Consider the following 13,583-nt stretch of genomic DNA (forward strand, 5'->3'; position numbering starts at 1 on the left):
GAGACGAACCGTTTTTTTTGCATTCTGCAAAATTAATGTCATTATTCAAATCGATCTTCGACACCTCCATTCGGCATACGGATAATAACATGGCGATGGACGAATTCGATTATAAATAATTATAGGAATGTCTAAAATATCACCTGGTATGTTTGCACGTTTTCCAAGGTTATCAATTTCGTGCCACTACTTTCGACTCATTAATTAAATGAGCTAGAACTCGTGGCGGGAGGTAGACATTTTTAATATTTTTATTATGGGGATATGAAATGTTGAAGAACGCCGAACTGGTTCCGGCATAACCGGATAACGTCAAAGCGCTTTGTTGTACTCAATTTGTCTATATGGGAACTTTCAGAAACTGGTAACCTATAGATAGAAGATACTTGTTTAGCTAGTTTACATCGAGATTATAAAACATCGTGGGAGCCTGATCCACGTTTGAGGGACATTATAGTACATTTCCTCTGTTTGGTCAATGATTTTTTTGGAAGAATATAAAGCGAATATTGTCCAATTACAATACCTTTCAAATTCTATTTTTTATTGAATTTCCTTAAGGGATTTTAGGATCAGAAGGCAGTTCCAAGATTGGGCTACTAGTTCAAAAGTTACAGCCCTTTGAATTTTCTTTCGAAATTGGTTTCTAGTGTATAACTTTTTATTGAGAAGTCTGATCGAAAAAGTACGAATTGTTTTGAATTCTACGCACCAAAATTAATAAGAAAAAGTGTTTTCCCGAGAAATTTTGGTGCAGTCGATTTTTGGTAAAAAAGGAAGGTTATACATTGGTCCGTATGAATAAAAGTAAGCAAATGCTTATACTTGCAAAATACAAAGTAAATGCTCGTAACTACCCCTCAATACTGGTCTCTTTAGCATGGTTTAGCAGCACTGCACTCAGCACTGCGTCCTGTCCTTCTGCTTAGAAGAGCTGCTAAGTCGCCCAGTGCGAAGGTGCACTTACGAGTATTTACTTTGAATTTTGCAAGTATAAGCATTTGCTTATTTTTATTCATTCAGCCCTTTGAATTTTCTTTCGAAATTGGTTTCTAGTCTATAACTTTTGATTGAGAAGTCTGATCGAAAAAGTACGAATTGTTTTGGATTCTACGCACCAAAATTAATAAGAAAAAGTGTTTTCCCGAGACATTTTGGTGCAGTCGATTTTTGGTAAAAAAGGAAGGTTATACATTGCCTTTTTTTGAGGCCCTCAAAAAAATTGTCTCAGATTGACCCGGAAAAAATTTTTCTTATGGAATGTGGCCTGTAGAATCCATAATTTCAAACAGTTCAAGAAGCTATATCGTAAGAACCGCCGTAAACTATAAGAAATTGTCGTATTTTCCCACTTATCGGAACACTGGAGAGTATATCTTCAATCGGTTTATCTCTAAAAATCTGAATTAAGGGTGTAAGTGTTGCTATAATACAATGCTCATTCCTTGAAAGCAGTGAACATTTGCATTATTGTACCTAGCGATAAAGAACACACGGAAAATGTTTAGAAAATTCTCAAAAGATTAAAAATCAGAATCAGTTGCAGTGACGAAACTTAGAATTTTAAGAGAAACTGAGAGGTCCAAGAAAATATGAAGTGTGAGAGACCGTTATGTTGGGTTCTGTCGGATTCGAGGGTTGGGAAAATTAAGTTATTTAAATTTGGAAAGCTCCACACCAATTTCCATGGTTGAGGTCTAAGGCTAACTATTTCAACATAAAAAACAATTGAAAACCAGTCGCACTCTAAATTTCGGAAAAATTTATTTTCAAATTGATAATGTAGTTTTTGACGAAAAGGTCTGGCCTCTTTTCAAACGAACCGTTTGCAGAGAATAACAAATTATTCCCTGACCATCCCCTAAAACATCCTCTAAGATCTTTGGAGACAGCTGAATGTCCTCAAATATTAATCACATTCTCACAACTCTCTCGTTTGTGATGCTCGCTAGCGATCGCTCAGTTAGTGCCTGGGGTGGGGGGGGGGGGGGGGTCGTCACAGATTGTTGATCTAAATTACAGTATGTTTTTCATTGTAAGTACTTTAAGTTACAGTAAAAAATCGATATAACGCGATAAGTACTGGGCGAGTTACCTGGGTCGTATTAATACCCCTACTCACTACGCCACTGCTTATAGTATTCTTAAGTAATTAGAATCAATTTTAAATGTGTTATGATTTGTGCATTTGAGTCCGATCAAATGACAAGTTTACAGGAATCTGGTAGTTTTTAGTGAAATTTTACTATGTTATTTATGTCTCACAAGTGTGCCATTGTGCACACTAGTAGTGGCCGTGGGGAAGTGAACCTAAGGTAAACATTCTCAATGTAAAATATCACTAAAACCATCAGTATAATTATTCATTATCCCCATATTGTACGTCAAGTCGTCAACACACTTTTCATAAGCATAAATGACAATAGTAGATAAAACCTGTTATCAAAACGAAGATTTTTATTCTTAGAGATACGGTGCAATAGAGATATGAGTAATTTCTATATTACGTGCATCCTTGACTAACTACTAGCATTGAATAAAAACACTATTTTATTCAATGCTACTAGACATTTTGGAAAGGAAAACAAAGGTGCACGTTTGCTGAAATTTTCTGATTTTTTTACTTATTTCAATTTTTGGATTTTTCTTGAATTTTGCAACTTTGCACCTTTGCAAATACCGCCCCACCCTTAAAAATGTACAGTGATTGTTTTTAATTCTCGTATCTATTAGGTACTGTGAAGATCCTTCTAACAAAGTGTCAGAGTAATAACAATTTACAATGGAGATGGAAGGAGGAGTGGAGAGAGATAACTTGTCATACAGGAACCATTACTATAAGGTACTTTTTACTGACATTTCAGGTCATTAATATTAAAAATGGATGTAGGGAGTGGACGGGCAGTGTCAGTGTTCCTCTCTAAAAAAAGAATCACGTGGGTATTTACATAAAAACGAGAAGTGAAGCTTCATATCAAATACAGGTTTTTACGCCACTGATTTTTGAATACGTTTACATTACAGATATTTAAAAACTATTAGTTGATGGATTGTTTATAAAAAAATCAAAATAAGTTCAAAATTAAAAGAAATACATTTTGAGTGACATTTCACAAAAGCAATATCCATGATTAATTGAATTTTTCGAGGAATTTCTTTAATAAAAAACCTGAATTTAATTTAGTTTTTAAATCCCGAAATAACGATTTTAAAGTCAAAAATCAAAAACGTCAATATTGTTATTTTTCGTCATATTTAAAAAAGAGGGGGTAAATTTGGTTTTTTGCTTTTGTTTAGGGGTAACTCCAGGATCAATTTTGTCCATTTAACCAACTCTATATCTGTACTAATAAGCGTGATTTGATACAATAGCGATAATAAAAGAGATAAATTATTTTCCTTTTTACATTATGTAGGAGAAAAATGCCGATTCTATGCTCTACGTTTTCCATATGAACTTTTAGTAGTGTTTCGATAACTGAGGCTAAATTAGCGAAACATTTGTTAAATTGAATATCCTTGGTGTCTGTTTTTTCGTTTTTGTGTATAGCGCCAATGGTACAAAAATACTAGATTCCTCCTTGTGTGATAAGTGGTGTAGGTTTTTCCTCTTTTGCAAACTATTAGCTAAGAGCTTATCTATCACATTTCCACCTCAAAACTCGAATTTGAATACAACCTCGCATAGCAACTATATTCACGTCACCAATCTTTTAAATTCAGCGCCGAAACTCACGCACTCGTAATTACCGAAATTAGCCAATGGCAATAGCAATCTTACAAGTGAAATTACCAAATCGCCACCTACCGAAACGAATATTAATGCGACATGCCAATTTAAAATTGTGCTCGAGCGTTTGACAGAAAAAAAGGATGTTTATTTCAGAAAAAAAAACTATATATGGGACAATTGTTCGGGAGATACGTTATCTTTATTGCGGCATTACTACTAATTCTATAATTGACGAATATAACGCTATTTAAACAAATAACTAGTAAATGAGGTATTTGTATTCATATAATTGTTTAAACTCCCGAAGCTCCTAGCGCATTTTAATTTGGTTTAGCGGAAAACATTGGCGCCATTTTATTTAATTATTATTATTAGTATTCAGGAGTGTTTTTATTATCTAAGGTATCAGCAGGATGTTTGCTATTTTTGTGCAAATAGATCCTATTTGTTTAATAATATAGCTTACGAAATTGTGCCGAGCTTTAAATTACAGGTGTATATAGGTAACGCGCACCCCCTCAATATTAAATTAGCCATAATTATAGTTTTTAATTTATTAAATCGTCTATTGAGAGATAAATTACTTAATATCTTTTAACGTGACGTGAAATGTTACATGTAATTAAAATTTCACAGTAATTATTTTCATACTGTGTCAAGGATGCCTCGGTGCAGATAGGCGCAGTTCGTGGAGAATTATGACTGGCCCCTCTAAACACTCAGCAGACCGATTGACGCTGTAAAACCACAAGTGGAAGTATTTCACGTTTTTTTTTTTGCATATGAGAACTTTTATATTTCTTGATATGATGTAATTTGTTTATGAATCTGGCGGTATAATACCAATAGTATGGTAATTATACCGCTCGTAGTGTTTAAATTAAATTTGCAGGAAAAGTTGTACAATGTGCTCACGATCGTAATAATTAATTCGTATCAGGTGTTGCCGTTTGATATTACTTTCAGATAAGCCGCAACAATACAGCTATTAAATAACAATTTTGTACCATGCATTTATAATTGCAATGTTTACGATGCGAATATTATTCTGCGCTTCTTAGTTCCGGTTCGCGAAGAGAAAAATGAAGATTATATTTATTTCATCGAGCGTGGAGGAAATGGACATTCCAAACGGTTTACGAATGTGTGGTCGTGTCAAGGATGACATCACTGAGTACGTAACACTAGATCAGTGACGACACAGTGACACCACACAGAGTCTTCTTTTCTTTTACCATCTTACCACCTCACCCAGTCTTACAGAAAGAGAAGTTGGGAAAAACTCGTCACTTACATTGGAATATAATTGAATAGCTATAGGCGGGAGGGATGGAGTTCACTTCATTGAGGAAATTTCGATGCTCGGCTTTTTTTTATTGCCCTGCAGAGGAGGGCGTAAGTTAGTGTGAAATTTACATAAGAGAATGCATTATGAATAATCGCAATGAGGTAATAGCTTAATGAACGTGATTCAAAAGTTCCATAATTTTACCCTTAATTAAAGTACAAACATCTCAATCTGTGTATGTGGTACGCGTTTGGGTGGTAAAAATACATCTAATTAAGGGCATTTTCTGTTGTTTGGGTTTGTTTCTAGTAGCGATTAAAAAAAGAAAATAACTGGCACATTGGCAACAGATTTTTATTGTTAATGATAGTGTGTTGTTGATGAGGGATGGGGTAGGTTTGAGTAAAAGTGAACAGTTCAATAAACATTTATCTACCATCGTCATGTGGGCTTCGTCAGAGAGCAAGTGTGTCACCCCTTGCTACTAGTATCAAATTTTGGTCTGTTAGTGCTTTTTTTATACTCGTAGATGCAATCGTGATCAATAGACTCCAAGAGTTATCCTTTGCCAGTTATAATAAAACAGAATAAATAGATGTGGTTAGCGGAATAAACTTTTGCTTTCCACGCCTACACTTTTAGAACATTGATTTAACAAAGGCTTTTCCTGTCGATCAATGTAAGTTGCATTCTTTGTGTCTCTCACAAAAAAACTACTGCAGAACTGACTACCTACACAAACCTTGCACCGCTTCGTAGCGATCAATACCTAACAGAAAGAAAAATCGATGACGTTAAAAGTTTGCGTATTCTTTCCTTCAAATTCACGTTTCGAGATTAGGAATTCCAAAATTAAGTCACTTTCGGAAATCAGATCGCAATGCAACGTTCGATATATACGGGCTTCTTCAATTTCTCATAATCTAACACTTTGTAGAAAAATTTGTGCGTATATACACTTGTAGACTTGTACACTATGCTTGCCTAGTGAACTTAGACTATGCTTGTATACAGGACGATTTACGCACAAAGATTCTCACTTAGCCACCTACGCTATTGGCTTGAAATATCCTGTAAAGGCCCCATTCACATGCGGATATGTCCGGCGGATCTGTACGGCGGACAGATCCGCCTTGAGCTACACACAGGCGGATATGTCTGTACACAGATCACGGACAAATCTCAATAGATGAGCAGGCGGTGTTCTCTCACTCTTTCAGTTCTGTAGTGCTAGCCCCTGGGTTGTGTGGTTTTGAGTGCTGTCGTAATTGCTATGGATCATAAGAAGAAACTGACAATAATTGCAGGATATATAGTTTTATTTGAAGATAGGAAACAGAAGAGACTGTGGTCAAAACAGTGGTTCTTGAATCGAAAAAATACCCTCATATGACTTTACTTAGAGATTTGGAAACGCCTCATGATTTGCACAATTTTTTCACATGGACAATGAGAGATCTGAAACTTTATTAAAATATGTTCGCCCAGTTATTTAGAGGAACGATACCCATATGAGGCAGTTACCAGTAGAGAGCGATTAATTGCCATGCTACAGTACCTACTTGGCAACTTGAAGGAATTTTGAAGATCTAAAATTCAGTTGTGCAATCTCCCCACAGCTTCTCGCGAAAATTATACCAGAAACCATTGAATAAAGGTGCTTATTCAATGCTGAAACTTTCAAATAAGCCACCAGCCTTGGCAGAATATGCTCGGAAATGGCCTAAAATAATTTCATTAGTAGTTAGGTGTGCTTGGTTGGTGGAGTAAGGCACTATAATGTTTACCAGTATTTAAATTGTGCCCCAAAAATGCGCATTTTGTTCTGGAATGTTAATATCACACCATGGTCTTCAAATTTTACTTTTAAGATATCCCCAAAAGGTAACTGATCGGATTGTATTTGACTAACAGTTTCACCAACAGTTCGGTGTTGTTCTGCAATTTTGCTTGTAAAATTACCCAAAAGATCATTTAAATCTTTAGCACAATTTGCGCCTGCATTATATTCAAAGTAATTAAAACAAAATATTTTTTTAAATGACTGTTTAATTGGAGTAGGTTGAGTCGCTTTTCCATTTTGATTTCTTCAATTTCCAAACATATTTTCAACAATTTCGTATTTGATGATTCCATGTCCGGCAAACAAATCCGTGAAACGACTACACACGTGCGTATCTGTCGGGCTCGCTGTCCGTGCTCGTCGTTCTGATCGACGGATGGCGAGCAAGAAGTAGGCGTAATGTGGTCTTTTTGGGTAAAACTTAAAATGGCAATATCAAATATGAATTATAAATTGCTCCATATTTAGTCGTAGAATGTTTATAGAAATGCAAGAAACGTTGACGTTCCATTCCATTCATTTTTGCAAAATCAAAGTTGAAATTATTCGCTCGGTTAAGATTTTATTTAAAAGTTTCTTTATAAGGATTGTTGAATAATCTGTCGTTTTCATAATAAGTATACGGGGTCGCGTAAAAAAGTTAACGGACCTTACTTACCTAATTTTTTTAATGGAACACTCCGTATATTTGAATCCAAAAAGATTCAAAAATATAACACATCATATTTTTATATATATATTTTCTATGCGAATTTTATAAACTTTACCAACGCGATAAAAAAAGGATTTACATTCGAGTCGCTTTTGGATGTTTAAATTAAATAGATCTCCCGTGTAAACAAAAATTCCAAAGGTGACTCGAAAGCTCTCTCTGTTTTGATCGCATAGCAGGTACTTTAAACCACAGTAGGCTATGAAACAAAAGCTAAGCTCCTAACTGGAAAGACAATGTACTTTAACAAAAAGGAGAAGAAATAGTTGGCACAAAAAAATAAAATTAAAAAATAAATTTTGAAACGAATTAAAAGATTGTTTCATAGTCTACTGTGGTTTAAAGTAATAAAGTTAAAAAAAATGGCATTGAAAACCAATATCATTGATGCTGTGTTATATTTTTTAAAAGAATATTTAATGATACCTTTTTAGATTAAAACACACAGGGTGCTCCGCTAAAAAATGAGATTAGCTCCGATAACTTTTTTTCCTGACCATACAGGGTGGTGACTTGCCTAACGCATCATAGGGATTTCAATGTAAAATTCATAACATGCGATTATTGGCTCCCCAAATTATTTTGGAGCAAAAATGTATTAAGGATTTTTGTAGAAAAAATTTTTTTACGTCAATCAATCGTATTGGTTTTCAATTTTTTTCATATAAAGACGGAAAATTGGAAAAATAAAAACCCCATCTTTTTCAATAATCTGTGATGCCATGGAATTTTATAATACAAAAACTACGCTAATATCCGCCATGCCATGGAATGTCTGCTATAAAACAAATCAAATTCTATCAAAAAGTATTATATTTAGAACAGTGAATTTAAAAGAAAAACCACATTACTAAAAACGGTTTCCTAATATAACAATTTACAATAAATGTTCGAATAAGCGACCATTAACTGCAAGACGGTACTCGATCATAAAAGTCATTTCGACCTGCTGCTAATTGATAACTGGATATCTTTTTGTTTTAGAAAATTCCATGGCATAGCAGATTATTGAAAAAGATGCGGGTTTTATTTTTCCAATTTTCCGTCTATATGAAAAAAATTGAAAACTAATACGGTTGAATGGCGTAAAAATTTTTTTCTACAAAAAACTTTAATACATATTTGCTCTAAAATAATTTGGGGAGCCAATAATCCGAGCAATAATCGCATGTTATGAATTTTACATTGAAATCCCTATGATGCGTTAGGCAAGTCACCACCCTGTATACTTATTTTGTACATACAATTATGAAACCTATCCTCAGAGTCAGAGATGGGGATTCTTATCTATCTCTGATGGTATACAAACTGAAACATATTGCAAAGGATTTTAATCGCGTATATGTAGATAACGTAACGTGTGTTCCTGTTTTGGCACATCACACATCATATATTGGGAATTATCTTTTGTATCACTTATGTGGACAATTCGTGTCTTTTATCCTACTTGAATATGTGAATTTTGGGGGCAATCGTAGAGAAAGTTTTTGGCATTGGTACCATTTCACTGTTTTCCTACACGATCTTCCACTCGGGAGTGTTTTTAATCTGTTTATTTGTAAACTGAAATTTCATTGATTGCATCTATATTGGCATCCCTCCAAGCTTGCGACCTACGCCCAATTTGCACTTATGTAATTGAAATCGCCAAGTACCTACTACACGCGTTCCACCTTCCAAAACGGAAGCTGTTGTTTTTGTGTACCATTTGATTTAGTATCTTGTAAAGTTGCCGTTTGCTTTTGTGTTTTGGAATCGTACCAGCGCTATTCCGTGCATCCATCGCAATCGCAATTACGTAAACCATACGCGAATTGTTTCAATAGTTACAATGAAAAAGTAACAGCTTTCAAGAAACAAAAATATTTAAAGTCTTGCCGAAATATTAATATCAAACAAACAAAACGGAAAGATAAAATGTTACAACAGGAACATAAAGCCAAAAATACCGCGTTTTGAACAATTGCCAATGCGTAGATTGACTGCTTTGACAACTACTTTATGTTATAATGAATTGCCAATCGTCATGGCTGCAAATTTCGCTCCATTGAAAAAATTTGTTTCTAGCACAGCGTTACTTTTGTTAAATTGGTATTAATTAAAACGGCGGCTCTGTATAATTCACGCGATATTAACACCGCATTCGAATACGAAATGAAGGTTATTGTTGACAAGTTCCTGTTTTATAGTTTGAAACACAAAGAATTCTCTTGATGGATATTTAACGCCACGGTGCCTAATTATTTGTTATTTACAGTTTAGGATCTAAGAACAATGGGAAAGATCGCTTGATGACAGGAAGAGGCTTGATTTTCAAGGTTCAAAATACCAATCGCGGCAATTCAATTGTTGGCAAACCCAGCCAACGAGAATTTATGTTACAAACATGTGGACTATTTAAACTTTTAATTTTTTTGTATATCTTTGCGCGTATTAAATCATGTACATCTAAACAAGATATATACCGATATTTAAATGTCAGCGTGGAACACATTTTCTTCAAGCGGTCTAAATTTATGTAACAAGCCTTGGGTGGGTGTGTGTGGTCTTGGATGAAGCTGGAGTATTCCAATTTTGCGTTAGAATACCTAATTTATGGAGTTTAAACTAGGCAATTTATATAATTTTGAAAAACAACATTCTCCCATTAAATTATTAAGGCGACGATGTACTTGAATGTAAATTGCGGTGCAGATCGACGTTTATTGCCAAATTAAGTCCGAAAGTGTGCGGATTGAATAATTTAGGCGCACCGTGAGATTGGGAAACGGAATAAACATGGTTTTTAATGGGGTACCATCGATGACCTACATTGATGGAAGACGTACCATTTGTAACTCGATTTGGTAAGAAGCTTACGAAACTGGATACTGTCAAACCGCTTCAGTTGTACAATTAATTTACGCCGCGCCGCAAGATTGGGAGGTGTACGTTTTGGAAATACCACGAATACTATTTATCTAAATCCCAAAGAAACTGTGGTATTTATTATTCTCTTCAGGAAGTGGTACCATGTATAAAATTACACACAACTGTTCGTCTATTTTCTGCGAAAAATCGCTGACTGGTGGTACAATAATAAAATACAACTATTTCCATATAGTCGAGGTAGAACTGTGACTAACGAATCGTGAAGTATGCATATTGTATGGATGTGGTTAATTTCGTGTTAAATATATTGAATGGATAAATTCAATAAAAATAACGTTTACCATTTGTAATCTTTTTCTAAGATATTTTTTATCTCGCTGCTATTAATAACTTTCATTAGCAAATTGAGGGGGAGGACCAGTTTCTTCCGTTTAAATATAGGAATGGTCAACCTCTAGACACTAGAAAGAAGTTTGCTTTTAAATTTACCCTAATTGCATAATTTCGGAAATAGAACAAGGGCATGGTGCAAAATACTTATACTTTACCCAGATTTCCGTGTGGTACCTACGCGATTGGGTGGAATTTCGACTGAAACGTGTTATTCACACCCTCAGATGTTCTCACTCAAACGTTTTTATTTATTTATTTAATTTGATTTTTCAAGCAACAAAATAAAAAAAACGTGCAAAAAATAATTTGATGAATAAAAATAAAAATTATTTTCAAACAAAAGTAATTCACTTTTGTACAAATATAGGTAATTGGCTTAATTTATTCAACCATTCTATCGGATCAACGCGACTATACAACGCCGATTTATATATCGAGGGGGGCCAATTTTTATGCAAAAATAATTATTACAACTCAGAAATTTTTAAACATGAGGAAGGGGTTCTCTTTATTTACAGAATAGTTTTTTAGTTTTTTAAGATAGATTGATTAGTTACCAATAAATCGCCCTAAAGTTCAAAAATTATAAAATAAATTCAAAAAGATTTAAACTAACGAATGTATTACTCGAAATCGCCTCCATTAACTTCCGTACAACTGTTGAAGCACCAATAACTCACTATCATTTTATGAAATCCTAACTCCATTTTAATAACTGCACGGTTTATATGCAGTTTCTTGAGTTAAGTCATAAAATTCATAATGTTTTTGACAAAACCACCCCATGTTTCAAAGTCTTTCCAATGAATGAGGGTTACAGTTAGTGTTAGTACAGTTTAAGTGACAGTGCCATTCGATGCTTTTATACGTGGGCATTAGAGGGACCCAAAACGGTTTGGGGGCACTATTTTTCTGCAACAGACTTTTATATATACAGATTTTTAATTTCTGTTTAGTCGTCCTTAAGAGAGGAGGCGTGTGGTGATATAAGAAATCCTGTATAAAATAAGTTATCTCACCAACAGTGATACATGCGTTTTTGGTCAAAAAAGAAGAATATATTAGATGTGTATTTTCAAAAATGGAATCCTCTCCATTATTCCACTACAACTGGACAAATTATGACCCCCTTAATTTTTCAAAAAGTTCCAAGTGGTAGTCTATGAAAACAATATTGATAGATTCACAGTTTTTCTTGTATTCATTTCATTGGTTTCTATTACCCACTACGGTCATGCTTTTTTAATATGTAACTAGCGGCAGGTTGCAGGAAAGCGAATCATAATCAAAATCCTAGATTATTTGCTAAATCGGAGTTTAAACAAGAATTTTGATATTTGATTGGCTGCATACTGCAGTATAAAGCCAATCAAATGCCTTAATACCGGATTAAACAATGGATTATTTTTTTTGTGCAACTGGCCGTAGAATTTTTATACCATGAGTGGAGTACAAATACCTAGGATTGGCATGTGCCCACACTATAAATGTAAATACTGGCAATACATTATGAATTGCAAGAAATCTTTTTATGGTAACTTAATAAAATCTTCCAATAATAAAAATAAAACAGTATGGAACTCTATAGGTATCTATACTTAACAATAATGAACTGTCACATAAAAACATTACACTTACAGATTTAGAAACAATAATTGACGATCTTCAAACAATTGCAAATGCTTTTAGTAGTCTACGATCTATAAAGAGAAGCATTTGTTCGACTAACAACTTTGAGGTTAATATGACGATTCGCGATGTGTGCAGTGCCCTTTAATGAAAGGGAATTGTTTAAAAAAAGCATAAAAAAATAATCATTCCTCGTGCCCCGATGATATACCTAATTCTTTAAACGTCTAGTTTGGATATTACTATAAAACCCGTCACGCCATTAGTCAATGTCTTTTTCAGGCGGTGTCTTTCCGAAAGAACTTAATCTGTAAACAGTACATCCCGTTCACAAAAAAGGTTGCTCGAATTACAGACCAATTTCTGTTAGCTCGGACTGTTAAAAATCTTCAAATACGCCATGTTAGAGAGGTTAAATTAATCTGCTTATTTAATACTTATAACATTATAAGTACAACACGAGTTCTGTAATGAGAAATCGACAATTAACTCATTTGTAAACGACATCATTTCACTTAGTGGTAAAAAGCAGAATGTCCTTGCCAATTGGTTTTGATCATATGTCTCTGGAAGATGTCAACAAGTTCAAATGAAATTTAAAAACGGTCCACTATTGCAAAATTTTTATCTACACCTTAGCCTGTTAATATAGGGGTTCCACAAGGATCTGTTTTCCGGCCTATTTTATTTGTATTATTTATTAATGATATTGTCGGGTTTTTAAATTATTTAATATTCGGAAAAACCAAGAAAATATGTACCCCAAAGCTATTGATGATCTAAACAAGCTCAAAAACTGGTATGACTTTAACCAATTATTCTTTAATCACGATAAAACGTTTTTCCTACCGCGTACTATTGGCAATAATTATCTGGCTCACTAAAATAACAATAAAAACATTCATATTCTATCCACTGGGAAATTGAGAATCTATTTGGGTCAAAATTTAAATTGGAAATGTCACTGCGAAAACCTTATTAAAAGACTAAACAATTATTGCTACCGAATACGGAATCTTAAAGAATGAATGGATATAAATCATACTTTAAATTATTACTTTACTCAAATTGAATCCAGATTGTCGTATGGAATAATTGTTTGGCGACCATCGAG

At 34.1% G+C, this 13,583-nt stretch overlaps 1 protein-coding gene across 2 annotated transcripts in view; it reads left to right on the forward strand.

Annotated features, from left to right (window-relative positions):
• Positions 1-13,583, forward strand: part of LOC116167897 (activating transcription factor 3) — a 62,870-nt gene that overhangs the window by 16,923 nt on the left and 32,364 nt on the right. Inside the window, exon 2 of one of the 2 annotated variants that reach the window (XM_031483492.1) lies at positions 2,734-2,842. The exons of the other annotated variant lie outside the window; for it this stretch is intronic. The gene's annotated coding sequence lies outside the window, so the exon portion shown is untranslated. The remainder of the gene's footprint in view (positions 1-2,733; positions 2,843-13,583) is intronic. 2 annotated transcript variants of the gene reach the window in all.

The sequence above is a fragment of the Photinus pyralis genome, unplaced genomic scaffold (genome assembly GCF_008802855.1).
Source record: "Photinus pyralis isolate 1611_PpyrPB1 unplaced genomic scaffold, Ppyr1.3 Ppyr1.4_LG4, whole genome shotgun sequence".
In the NCBI taxonomy this organism is placed as follows: Eukaryota; Metazoa; Arthropoda; class Insecta; order Coleoptera; family Lampyridae; genus Photinus; species Photinus pyralis.